The sequence below is a fragment of the Cebus imitator genome, unplaced genomic scaffold (assembly GCF_001604975.1).
Source record: "Cebus imitator isolate Cc_AM_T3 unplaced genomic scaffold, Cebus_imitator-1.0 Scaffold410, whole genome shotgun sequence".
Lineage (NCBI taxonomy): Eukaryota > Metazoa > Chordata > Mammalia > Primates > Cebidae > Cebus > Cebus imitator.
The window spans coordinates 1,554,832-1,569,226 of record NW_016107725.1 but is presented as its reverse complement, the minus strand read 5'-3'; positions in this window follow the sequence as shown (position 1 = coordinate 1,569,226).

The following is a 14,395-nucleotide window of genomic DNA, read 5'->3' as shown; positions in this document are numbered from 1 at the left end:
AGTGGCGCGATCTTGACTCACTGCAACCTCCACCTCCAGGGTTCAAGCAATTCTCCTGCCTCAGCCTCCCGAGTAGCTGGGACTACAGGCGCGCACCACCACACCCAGCTAATTTTTGTATTTTTAGTAGAGCCAGGGTTTGTTCATGTTGGCCAGGATGGTCTCGATCTCTTGACCTCATGATCCACCCGCCTCGGCCTCCCAAAGTGCTGGGATTATAGGCGTGAGCCACCGCTCCCGGCCTGCACACCAGATTTTATAAAGCACATTTTTATGGCCAACCAAACATGCCAGTCCTCCCTCCAGCCCGGGGCCTTTGCTCTTGCTGTTCCCTCCCTGACCTCTGCTTCTCCCCACCACCCAGGCAGGGACATGGTTTGCTCCACTGCCTCCTTCAGGACCTCGTGCAAAGGTATCTTTCCCCCAGGTCTACTCTGACCACCTTGTTTACAGTTGTCACCCCTCCTCTTGTATTTTGTTTTTCTCCATAGCACTTTCTACCATCTAATACACTATTCATTTTACTTCTGTATGTTGGTTATTGTCCGTCTCTCTGACTAGACTATAAGCTCATGAAGGCAGGGTTTTTGTTTTGTTTGTAGTCTGCCCTACACCCTGCCGTATTGTTACCAGCTAAGACAGTGCCTGACACATGCCCATTACAAAAGAAACATTTTCCAATGAATAAATGGATGTCTCATTTGACCTTGTTAGTAATCCCAGGAGGAGAAATTGATATCTTCCTTTTATAGATAAGAAAATCAAAGATTATATATGATAATTTACTTCCTCAAATTCCCCTCGCTAGGATTTGTTCGCAAATCCTTTCTTCATTTTTTATTCGAAAATTGCATATTTAGAACATTTAAATAAAATAGACCTGAAATGAAAGGAAGAGAAAACCACTCAGAGACAATTATTATTAACATAGAGAGAGGGTGAGTGTATGTCCAAAATTTTATGTCATAATACAACTTACCAGTTAGTGGTATACTTTTTCATTTAAGAATACATCATTAAAACTTAAACATGCCAATAAATATATTTCTGCACCATGACTTATTAATGGCTACATGGTATTCTATCATACTGAGGTACTGCAATTTACAGAACTCATTGCTGGCTACAAAGAGTGTTGCTGATTTTTTCTTAGTTTAAGCCACATTAAAGAGAATATATTCATAAACTTTGTTTACATATATCTGATTATTTTCTTTAGATAAATATTTAGAACTGTGGATTTGCTTCATTTAAAGGGTATGTGTATTTTTCAAATTTTATTGTTGATTACTTCCTATAAGTCACATAAATTTATACTTCTCGGCAATACATGGGAAGGCCTATTTTCCCTCATTCTCCCCAACAGTGGTATGAGTATATTGGGTGTAGACACTATAACCTATATGTTATAAGTACTATAACCGCTATATACTCGTTATAAATAATAATAGTCAAAAACCCTTCATAATAATAGTCAAAACCCTTAGTCTTTAGTACTTTTCCACTTAGAAAGAAAACATTTTTTTCTTTAGATTTATAAATAATTAAGTCATCAAACAAATTGTTGTTTTACTTTGCTTTATTTATTATGATGTTATACATTTCTTTTGCCCTTTTTCTTTGTAAATTAACCATTTTTTTCTTTGAGTTGTTCATTATTTCTTATTCATTTTTAAGAGCTTTTAGTCAGATGCAAGAGTTTTCTGCTTTTCAAGTTTTTGATGTTTATGGACACAGTAAGCTATTTTTATTTATCCAACTGTATCATTCTTTGTCTTAATTATTTCAACTTGTGTGGAAAATCCTTTCACAACGTCCGATTATCTAAATCTTGACTCAGATTTTCTGCTTTATATTTTATCTGTAATTTAGTTTTGTAAATGGCGAGAAATGGGGCTTTTTACCAAACAAGTAACCAGTCATTTCAGTAGTATTTAACTAATAAAGTGGCACATTTATGTTTATTGAGTAAACCGTTATTTTCCCATTGAGTTGAAAGGCCACCTTTACAATATATTGACTCTTTATCTGTATTTGGGTCTGCTTCTGGTCTTTTGATTCTGTTCCATTGATTTATCTGTCAAATTATAATAATTAGAGCTTTGTAGTAAGTTTTCATATTTAGCTATTCAAATAGATTTTTATTTTGACCAGAATTCTTAGGTAATTAATGTAAAGCAAATAATTATTTAGTGTTCCCTTTAATATGCATGGCCTTGACCCATAAAAATGAAAAAAAAAAAACAAAAAAACAAAAACACTTCCAACGAAACATAAACAATAGCAAAAACCTGCCTTGTCAATTTTCTTAGTGGTTACTGCCCATTTAGAACCTTACTTACATAAGTTTTCTTTGGCTTTCTTTTTGGCGGGTCTCAGTAAAAGCAGGTAAGTTGGAACTTGTTTTTCCAGTGTTTTTACCTTATTTTAAAATTAGTACTTATTTTTAAAAATTAAGTACATAAAATAACCCAATAGAAGTCCATATACCACTTAAATTAAACAAATGATAATGTTTTGTCATTTTTGCTTCAGTGTTTGTTTTCTGTTTGTTTTTAAAGAACAGAATGTGATATAGTTCAAGTGTCACCTGCTCCTTCTTTTGTTTTAATCACCTGCTGCTCCCTGTGTTGGTGAGGGAGGATTTCCACTCTAAGGTTTCGGAGATGACTGAACACTTGACACCAACATTGAGCAGATGAGACGGACAGTGATGTATTAATCACCTGCACTCACAGGAGGACAAGGGGAGGACACCACAGGCCACACAGGGCCACACGGGGGTGTACTTAGGAACAGAGGGAACAAACAGGGGCTGTGGGAGGCAGCCTTTGCAGTACCAAAATGGTGAGGCAACCTCTGATTCCCACAACAGTTGGCTTGTCTGAATATTTTTGAGGACTGGCAGGGAACCAGAGCTGCCACTTGGGGTAAGTAGGAGCTGTGCCTGGTCCCTTGATAAGAAGAGTGCTTTGGCTAGGGCACGTATCTGCAGGGGTAGAGGAACTTGCAGTTTGGCCGTTCAAGGTCATCCTGGCTTCACCAGGTGGCAGGCAGCACATCATATTGAGCCTTGAATGTAGGCCTTACATCACCTCTTTCCTGCCCCTCCCAGAAACCACTATCCCAAAGCTGGTATACGTCATTTCCATACATTTTTGCATTCTCCTTTTTTCTTTCAATTTATTTGAGGTTTTTTTTTTTAAAATTTGCTCCTTCTTTTGTATTTTATTTATTTATTTATTTATTTATTTTATATATACATTTTTTTATTGCACTTTAGGTTCTGGGGTACATGTGCAGAATATGCAGGATTGTTGCATAGCTACCTACATGGCAATGTGATTTGCTGCCTCCATCTCCCCGTCATCTATATCTGGCATTTCTCCCCATATTATCCCTTCCCCACCTCCCTACCCCCCACTGTCCCTCCCCTAGTCCCACTGCAACAGACCCCAGTTTGTGATGCTCCCCTCCATGTGTCCATGTGTTCTCATTGTTCAACCCCTGCCTATGAGTGAGAACATGTGGTGTTTGATTTTCTGTTCCTGTATCAGTTGGCTGAGAATGATGGTTTCCAGATTCATCCATTTCCCTACAAAGGACAAGAACTCATCGTTTTTTATGGCTGCATAGTATTCCATGGTGTATATGTGCCACATTTTCCTTGTCCAGTCTATCATCGATGGGTATTTGGGTTGGTTCCAGGTCTTCGCTATTGTAAACAGTGCTGCAGTGAACATATGTGTGCATGTGTCTTTATAATAGAATGATTTATAATCCTTTGGATATATACCCAGTAATGGGATTGCTGGGTCAAATGGAATTTTTATTTCTAGGTCCTTGAGGAATCACCACAGTGTCTTCCACAATGGTTGAACTAATTTACACTCCCACCAACAGTGTAAAAGTGTTCCTATTTCTCCGCATCCTCTCCAGATTTTTTAATGATCACCATTCTAACTGGTGTGAGGTGGTATCTCAATGTGGTTTTGATTTGCATTTCTGTAAAGACCAGTGACAATGAGTATTTTTTCATATGTTTGATGGCCTCATAAATGTCTTCTTTTGAAAAGTGTCTGTTCATGTCCTTCACCCAGTTTTGAATGGGTTTGTTTGTTTTTTTCTTGTAAATCTGTTTTAGTTCTTTGTAGATTCTGGATATTAGCCCTTTGTCAGATGGGTAGATTGCAAAAATTTTTTCCCATTCTGTTGGTTGCCAGTTCACTCTAATGATTGTTTCTTTTGCTGTACAGAAGCTCTGGAGTTTAATTAGATCCAATTTGTCTATTTTGGCTGTTGTTGCCAATGCTTTTGGTGTTTTAGCCATGAAGTCCTTGCCTATGCCTATGTCCTGAATGGTTTTGCCTAGGTTTTCTTCTAAGGTTTTTATGATGTTAGGTCTTATGTTTAAGTCTTTAATCCATCTGGAGTTAATTTTAGTGTAAGGTGTCAAAAAGGGGTCCAGTTTCTGCTTTCTGCACACGGCTAGCCACTTTTCCCAACACCATTTATTAAACAGGGACCCCTTTCCCTATTGCTTGTTTTTGTCAGGTTTGTCAAAGATCAGATGGTTGTAGTTGTGTGGCATTGCTTCCAAGGCCTCTGTTCTGTCCCATTGGTCTATATCTCTGTTTTGGTACCAGTACCATGCTGTTTTGATTACTGCAACCTTGTAGAATAGTTTGAAGTCAGGTAGCATGATGCCTCCAGCTTTGTTCTTTTTGCTTAGAATTGACTTGGCTATGCGGGCTCTCTTTTGGTTCCATATGAAGTTTAAGGTGGTTTTTTCCAGTTCTGTGAAGAGGGTCATAGGTAGGTTGATGGGGATAGCATTGAATCTATAAATTACTTTATAGATGTAAAAATGGCCATACTGCCCATTTTCACAATATTAAGTCTTCCTAACCATGAGCATGGAATGTTTTTCTATCTGTTTGTGCACTCTCTTATTTCCTTGAGCAGTGGTTTGTAGTTCTCCTTGAAAAGGTCCTTTATATCCTTTGTTAGTTGTATTCCTAGGTATTTTATTCTCTTTGTAGCAATTGTGAATGATAGTTCGTTCTTGATTTGGCTCTCTTTAAGTCTGTTATTGGTGTATAGGAAAGCTTGTGATTTCTGCACATTGATTTCCTATCCTGAGACTTTCCTGAAGTTGCTTATCAGTTTCAGGAGATTTTGGGCTAAGATGATTGGGTCTTCTAAATATACAATCATGTCGTCTGCAAATAGAGACAATTTGACTTCCTCCTTTCCTAGTTGAATACCCTTTATTTCTTTTTCTTGCCTGATTGCTCTGGCTAGAACTTCCAATACTATATTGAATAGGAGTGGTGAGAGAGGGCATCCTTGTCTAGTGCCAGATTTCAAAGGGAATGCTTCTAGTTTTTGCCCGTTCAGGATGATATTGTCTGTCAGTTTGTCATAAATAGCTTTTAGTATTTTGAGATATGTTCCTTCAATACCTAGCTTATTGAGGGTTTTTAGCATAAAGGGCTTTTGAATTTTGTCAAAGGCCATCTCTGCATCAATTTAGATAATCATGTAGTTTTTGTCTTTGGTTCTGTTTATGTGGTGAATTATGTTTATAGACTTGCGTATGTTGAACCAGCCTTGCATCCCCAGGATGAAGCCTACTTGACCATGGTGGATAACCTTCTTGACGTGCTGTTGCAATCGGTTTGCCAGCATTTTATTGAAGATTTTTGCATCTATGTTCATCATGGATATTGGTCTGAAGTTTTCTTTTCTTGCTGAGTCTCTGCCCAGTTAATTTTTTATATTTTTAGCAGAGACAACATTTTGCCATGTTGGCCAGGCTTGTATTGAACTCCTGGCCTCAAATGATCCACCCACCTCAGCCTCCCAGAGCTCTAGGATTACAGGTGTGAGCCACCGTGCCTGACTGGTTTCATGTTTTTTATCTTTGTATCTCTTTGTGCTGCATGCAGCTAAATTCCCTTGGATCTATCTTCCAGTTCATAGAGTTTATCATCATTTAGATCTAATATGCTATTTAATGCCATTGTGTTTTGCATTTTAATGATGCCTTTTCTAGAACTACTACTTAGTCCTTTTCCAGATCTGTATGTCCTTTTTTCATAGTGTCTTCTTTTATTTGGATTTTCTATTAATTTTATGCCTTTACTTATTTTAAGTATATTTATCTTCTTTAAGATTGTGGATTCATTTTATGAAGTTCTTTAAGTCCTAATCCTGCTGGTGATTTTGTGTCTGCTGCTGCTTACTCATTGAGTACTATTTTCTCTTGTGTGTGGTAATATTTAAAGATGTAATTCAGTGTTAGTGTGGCTGCTTTTCTCTGTGGTACCTTTGTCTAGAGCATGTTTGCTCTTGTTTCTGCTTGCACTCATGGACATTATCAGCATGGAACTGAATTTTATATTGATGTTTTAGCTCTAGAGTTTTTATACACCATGACAACATAAAGTTGGGCCCAAAAATTTTTAAATAGTGCTCGACTTATGACCACGGTCGGGACTGTGGACCGGTTGTAACACAATTTGGTTGTAAGTTGAGTAGGCTATATGTACAGTTGAAATGGTGCACGCGGAGATGGTAGTGCTGCCGGAAGCTGGTCCGCACTGTCGTATGCCCAGCTGGGCAACGTTTGTGCTGCCAGACACGGAGCAGTCGTGGCTAACCGACTGCGGTCGTAAAGTCGCATGGTCGTAAGTTGCATAGGTGGTAAGTCGATCAATACCTGTATTGGTCTTGTTTTCCATTTCTAAGGGGTAATGTTCTACTTTATTTGTCACAGAGCTCAGGCGGAGGCTGACAAGTGTCCTTGTGTCCTGTGCACCAGGTTTTTTTTCATCCTTTCACATAAAGTTAGAGAATAGTCCTTCAAGTATCCCAGCTTTATGTAGACATCTGTGTTTCTACATTTTTACATCTACGTTTTTCCATCTCATGTAAGGCCTAGCCTACTCTACCTTAGAAGAACGTCTCCTTTACTCTTAGGCCAGCCACAGTGCCAGCTCTCCTGTCTACCTCTGTGATTTGTAATCTGCTCTCTATTTCTGGCATCTGGGCATTTAGCTTGCTCTTGCAAGTTTAGTTACGTGTGTTAAGAAAAAAATTTGCATTTTATCCAGCATTTCTAGGTGCTCATAATGAGAGTTTTTCACATCCTTTAAGCTTACTTTCTTGCCGGATCTAGAAATTGCTTCATAATCACTTGACTTCTTAATCAAGGACTTTGCACTAGGGCTGAGCTCTGCAGGTATACGTCTTGAGAAACAGAAGTGTAACCCCTTCTCAACTCCTTGATGCCCTCTTTAGCAGTTTTTGTGGAAAATGGCTGTCTCTGGGAAAGAAAGTATTTCTCCTTAAATTTGAAATTTTATTAGAGGTGACACAAATAATGTAGATATTCTTAATCACAAAACTTAGATTCCTAGATTGATATCTTCCTTTTATAGTTTCAACAGATTACAGTAGCAACCACCATCCTGAAATAAAAAAGACAAATTTCAAAACAAGCAGGCCAACACCAAGGCAGGAATTACATGAATACTGCAGATGAATTACCTTGCAGTGTGCTTTTTGTGAGCATGAAGTGAGAACATTGTGGCTGTTGTATCTCTGCACTTTATTTCAGGTTTTGAAAGATCAATGTATTTCGGCATATTGGAAAGCTTTAATAAGAATACTTTATAACTGGGTTTTGCTAATCCAGTTCAAGGTTTGTGTCATTCATTTTGAGGTTGTTGGTAGCAGAAGGGAAGATTAATTTCTAAGGGAGTTGGCGGAAATGAAATTCTGAGAGCTTGTCTTTTGTCCAAAGATTCAAGCAGCAATGCTACAAACCATATCTCCAAATCACCTCTCCCTTTTTGCTCTGCTTTGATTAACATTAGATGCCAACAGTGTGAGCAGTTGAATATGCGTAAGATTGTGAAAGGGTGGACATTCACGTTAGCTTTGTAGGCTGGACAGCAACATTTATCATGCCTGGAATGTGGCATGAGAAATGAACAAGGTGCCATCAGGTAACGGGAAGAAAAATCAAGCATCTTGTTCTGGCCTTTCCCAAAGCTGCAGACTATTGTCTAGTGGAAATACCTATGGATTAGGAATTAGAAGAGCCTGGAGTTCTTCCCCTCACTGTGTACGGGGAGGAGGCTTTGAAAGGAGCTAAGAATGTGGATCTCCATCGGGGCATCTGTAGGTTGGAGTACTCATCTTAACCGCAGGCTTGCTCTGCCCTAACACCCTTTTTGTCAATTTTCAGCTCCTATTTCCCACAGAATTGAGTTCAGACTCCCAGCCCAGAGTTTAGTGTACTGACCCATCTTGGTATGTTTATGTTGCTATAACAGAATGCATGAGACTAGGTAATTTATAGGGAACCTAAGTTTACTTCTCGTGGTTCTGGAGGCTGGGAAGTCCAAGATCAAGGTGCCAGTTTCTGACATACCTGGTGAGGGCATTTTTGCTCCATCTTCACATAAGGGCAAAAGGGCAAGCTAGCAGAATGCTGCACAAAGCCTCTTTTATAAGGGCATTAATTCCATTCATGAGGGAAGAGCCCTTGTGGCCTCATCACAATCACCTGGGATGGTTTTAAAACATATTGAGACCTGGCCTTCCCTACCCTAGACCAATTAAATCAGAATTCCTGGGAGGGGGTGTTAAAGGTCCCACTTCTTAAAACGATCATATTGGCAACACCTGAATCTTGAAGGGACACGTTCAAACCGTAGCACTCCCTAACTAAATTCTACCTGTGTGTCCAGCTCCGCCTCCGACAGACAGACCAGACAGATTCTTGCATCCCTACCAGACAGACAGATTCTTCCCCACTGCCCTGTGCCCTCTGCCTGGAGTACCTACTCCATCCCTTTCCTCCAGACCATCAAACACTCTCCTCCTCTGTAGTCTTGAGGCCATTACACATGGCACCTCCTCTGTGAAGCCAGCTTTACCTTTTCCCCATGGCTGGAATTCATCTCCCCCTTCCTCCAATTCCCAGCTCCATGTTTATGCTCCTCTGGCACTTGACAGTGAGAACTGGCATTTTTGCAGACATGTGTGAAAACAGGTGTCAGGAACCCTGGGTGCTGGGGTCACTCTGCCACTACCTCTACATGTGCCTTTGAAAAGTCATGTTACTTTCTGGATTCCAGTTTTCTTGACCATAAAATGAAAGGCTTAGGCTGGAGTTCACTGTATCCCATGCAGCCCTCTCTAAGGAGTGTTTTCTTCTCTGGGACTGTGGGCTCTATTGGGGCAGCACCTTTACCTTTCTTGGCTGTGCCTGGTCCAGTCTCATGCACATCTGGGTGCTCAGAAAGAAGTTTCAGGAGGGCTGGACACCAACAGAATCTTCAAGGAGACAGAAGGCAGATGCACAAGTGAGAGCCATGTAGTGAGAGGGGGTGTGCCACGGTTTGGAGTGGCTGGTGATGAGGGCACCCCCTTTATTCTGAGTAATTTCAACCTCTGGTTTTCAGAACTTTTTTATGGTATCAGTTTATGAGCTGTCTTCCTTTAAAAAAAAAAAAAAGCTGAATAATGAGCCCCACAGCCAACGTGTCTTTCCTCTCTGAGGTCGTGTGCAGCAGAGACAGAGGCAGTAAATCATTGGTCTACTGAAGGTTCACGGGAGTGTGTGGTTGAGGATGAAGCTTTCTATAATGAGACACTAAAAGTCTCTAAAGAAATTGAAAATGCAAAATTGGAGAGGCCAGAATCCCGCTTTAGGCAGGCACGTCTTGCTCTTTGTACAGAATGGCGTCATTTTTCAAAAAATACTCCTTTATAACCTGCTGTGAGGCATAAAGCCACTGAGCCTGCGAGCATTCCCATTGCCACAGCTGTCCCATGAGTGACAGCTGCCACTTGTTGAATGGCTGTCACACGGGAGGCTCTTTATTACTAAGTGCTTTACATATGCTGTTAATTAAACCCATTGCTACAGATGAGAACACTGAGGCAGGGTGTAGGAGCTGAAAGTAACCTATGCAGCATCACACAGTGGGCAGGGCTGGATCTGAGCTCTGTCCTCTCTGCCACCAGGCTTCAATACCTTTCATAAATCTCACCCCTCCTACTTACCACATGGGGCTTTTCAGTCCCCAGATCCAGAGGCCCATGGTTCAGAAACTTGGGATGGCTTTCAAAAATCCTGAAGACCTGGACCCCTCCCAGGAATTCTGACTTAACTGGTCTAAGGTAGGGGAGGCCAGGTCTCAATATGTTTTAAAACCATCCCAGGTGAATCTTACCTGGTTGAAAACTACGTGACAAGCGCCTTAGCCAAGGCACAGGCGGACAGCTGTCGGGCACCATGGAGGGAACCGGGAGAGGAGACTCTGGAGGGCCTGAGGAAGAAGGGCTGTTCCTGGAGGTGGCATGGGTGAGCAGGACTGCGGGAGGGTGTGGGCAGCTGAGGCAGCAGGCCTCTCAGCAGAGAGGTCTGCAGGACTCACAAGGGAGGGGAGGCCTGGGTGCCGTGCTGACCTGGGCAGTCAGTGGGGCCCTGTGGGGCCCGAGGTGCTGCAGGCAATCCCCAGTCTGGCCCCATGATTTTCAGATCTCTGCTGCTCACTGGCTGGTGCCATCAGCTTCCCTGCCGGGGTGCACATGGCTGTTCCTCAGCAGCAGCTCCGAAGCCGGGTGGGATGGAAGTCCTGTGATTCACCTGGAGTCCTCGCGGAGCTTTTCCACACGGGAGGGGTGAGGAAGGTGCTGCAATGGCTGTGTTTGCAGGTAAAGTGCAGCATCGTGGGGTCAGCTTCCCAAATGCCAGAGACGGTGGATTTGTTGGCTGCCTAGCCCCCAAGATATGCATGGAGATGTGCTGGGGTCTTAAGAAAGTTCAAACTCTGAGGACAGAGACACCCAGGAGAGGAGCGTGTGCGTGAGAATGTGAGTGAGCCTATGTGGGTGTATACGTGTTTGTGAAGGTGTGTGTGCAGAGGTGTGAATGTGTTTATGGATGTGTGGGAGCTTGAATACTTGTGTGAATTATGTGTACACATGGGTGTGTGGAAGTGTGACTGTGTGTGCAAGTGAGTGTGAGTGTAGGTCTGTGTGTGTACGTGGATGTGTGTGTCTGTGTGCTTGAGAGTGCGTGTATGAATGTGTGGTTGTATATGAATGTGATTCTGTGTGTGTATAGGTCTATGTGAGTGTGATGCTGTGCAAGTATGTTGGTGTAGTGTGAGTCTGTATGAAGCTGTGTGTGTCTGGATATGTGTATGTCTGAGTCTGAAGCTGTGTGAGTGTGAAGCTGTGCAAGTGTGTTTCTGGGTGAGTCTGTGTGTTAAGCTGTGAGTGTGGGTTTGAGTGAGTCTGTGTGTGGAGTGAATCTGTGTGGGTGTGAAGCTGTGTGTGTGTCTGAGTGTGAAGCTGTTTGGCTGTGAGTGGGTGAGTCTGTGTGTGGGTGTGTGTGTCTGGGGAGTCTGTGTGAAGCTGTGTGTGTATGGGGGTGTGTGTCTAGGTGAGTCTGAGTGTGAAGCTGTGTGAATGTGTCTGCATGTGAGTGTGTGGGTGAGTCTGTGTGCGTGTGAAGCTGAGTGTGTGTGTGGGTGTGTGTGGCTGGGTGAGTCTGTGAAGCTGTGTGAATGTGTGAGTGTGGGGGTGAGTCTGTGAGTGTGTGTGTCTGGGTGAGTCTGTGTGAGTGCAAAGCAGTGTGGGTGTGTGTCTGGGTGATTCTGAGTGTGAAGCTGTGTGTGTGTGTGTGTGTGGGTGTGTGAGTGTGAGTCTGGGTGAATGTGTGTGTGAGCATGTCTGGGTGAGTCTGTGTGACTATGAAGCTGTGTGAGTGTGAAGCTGTGTGAGTGGAGCTGTGGGGGTGTCTGGGTGAGTCTGAGTGTGAAGCTGTGTGAGTGTGTGTCTGGGTGAGTCTGAGTGTGAAGCTGTGTGAGTGTGAAGCTGTGTAAGTGTGTGAGTGTGTGTCTGGATGAGTGTGAAGCTGTGTGGGTATGTACTGGGTGAGTCTGAGTGTAAAGCTGTGTGAGTGTGTGTGAGAGTATGAGTCTGGGTATAAAGCTGAGTTTGTGTGTGTGTGTGTGTGGGTGTGAGCTGTGTGGCTGTGTGTATGGATGAGTCTGAGTGTGAAGCTGTGAGTGCGTGTGTGAGTCTGGGTGAGTCTGAGTGTGAAGCTGTGTGAGTGAGTGTGTCTGGGTGTGTGAAGCTGTGTGGAAGTGTGGGTGTGTGAGTGTGAAGCTGTGGATGAGAGTTGATGGCTGTGTGTGTGTGTGTGTGTGTGTGTGTCTAGGTGAGTCTGGGTGAGTGTGAAGCTGTGTGAGTGTGGAGTTGTGTGTCTGGGTGAGTCTGAGTGTGGAGCTGTGGGGGTGAGTGTGTGAGTCTGGGTGAGTGTGTGTATGTGAGCATGTCTGTGTGAGTCTGAGTGTGAAGCTGTGTGTGTGAGCATGTCATTGTGAGTCTGTGTGAGTGTGTGTGTGAGCGTGTCTGGGTGAGTCTGTGTGTGAGTCTGTGAGTGTGGAGTTGTGTGAGTGTGGAGCTGTGTAAGTGTGGAGCCATGTGTGTGGGAGTGTGTGTGAGTCTGGGTGAGTGTGTGAGTGTGCATGTGAGCGTGTCTGGGTGAGTCTGAGTGTGGAGCTGTGTGTGTGGGAGTCTGGGTGAGTGTGTGAGTGTGAGTGTGGAGCTGTGTGTTGGGGGGTACGCATGAATATGTGTCCCAAGGCGGTTTTGCTCGGCCCCCAGATTCCAGGCGGATATTTCTGCCTTGCTCTTCCAGATCTGGGTTCAGTCTATGTAGTTTCACGCTCTCAGTGTAGTTTTTCTAGCTTCCTTTTCCTCATTTCTCCTGAATAACTGAGGAGGGTCTGTGCCTCCTTCGCTGAGCTGTTGCCTAAAACCATGTGAGGCCTCAGCACATAGCAGGTGGTCCGTCCATAGCGGCTCCCCACCCCTTATCCACCTCTGACAGTAGGCAGTGGGTGCTTGTCCTCCTCCTGGCACGCAGTTGAGCCTAGTGCTCCTTCAACAGCTTCAGAAGACCTGGGTTGGAGTCTGCTTGCGCCCCAACCCAATACCGGACCCTGGCAACTCACGTTCCCTGTCTGGATTACACGGTTACTTCCTCTCTGAGTTCCTTAGTCTTTATCTGTAACATGGGGGTGCTCTTCCTGCCCCACACAGTTGTTTGTGTGGTCAAATAGACTGCTGAGGGCTTCATGCTGGAGGCTGGATCCTGTTCCACTGCTATAGAGCCTGGAATCCGGGTTTTCAATCCATCTTTGCCTTTGCTCCTCTTCCTCTCTGGCTCTCATTTGCACATTGTAGGAAATCTCTGTGCAGTTTCTCTGTGATAACTGATCATCACGGGCACTTGTGCTGCACGTGTGTCCACATGCCTGTTTCCAGCCGCAGACCTCCTAATCTCCGTTTTCATAAAATATAACTCAGGCTTACCATATTTGTTTGTTCTTCTTTTATTCACATCAGGAGACCCTGGGCCTTGCTTTTCCAAATAGGTTTTTTGATCTGTGATTAAGACTTCCTTTGCCATGCAAAGTAGGATAGAAACGTGGAGAAATCTTCCCAGAGAAGCTAAGTGTTGGGTTTTCCTGCGAGGTGCAAGGCAGGACACACACAGGATTAGCATGGAAGTCCTGAAAGTGCTTTGTGTCACCCAAACTGTAAAATATATGCATGGGTCGTAGTTGCTGTTCCCAAAATTACATTCACTGGTCCTGCACTCTGATATCTACACCCATTCATTTACCTGAGACCCAGTGTGACAGGTCGTCCCCACCTTTAACAAGCCATAACATCTGGACACAGAATGCTTTCATCAGATGGACTGGAAGGCTGGGGCGGGCTGGGAAGAAATGGGCTTCCCGGTGACTTGTTCTGGGCAGGAGCAGACCAGTCAAAGGTTGTTTTCTTTTCCATGCAAGAAAATGCAAACCACTGGTCTCTGCATATCCCTTCAGACATTGATGGAGAAACCAGGCTAATGTTTATAGAAGCCCATTGGGAGTGGCTGCCTTCAGGATGGAGAGAAAGCTCATTACCTAGAGCTGCTAAAATTTAATCCAAAGAAAATATACTATTCCCCTAGAAAATGGGTTGGATACGTGTGGACTGCGTTAACTTTAAAATCGATAAATCAATTATCAAAATACCTTTTCTAAGCAGTGTGCGCCAGGGAAATGAATACATTGTGCAATTTGACGTGTCTTTGTAAGTTCTAGAACCTGCATCTGTGTTATCAATGAAGGGCTTCACCTTCTCTTATGAATTTTTGTTAAATGTTTGGTTTAGTGTTTTTAATTTTACCATCCAAGATCTGTTAATGTCGTGTTTTCATTAGATTTCAAAGTAAAGTTTATGATTGTTTAGTGCTTACAAAATAACAAATGCTTCTTGTAAGAATTTTAGAAAAGATGGGAAA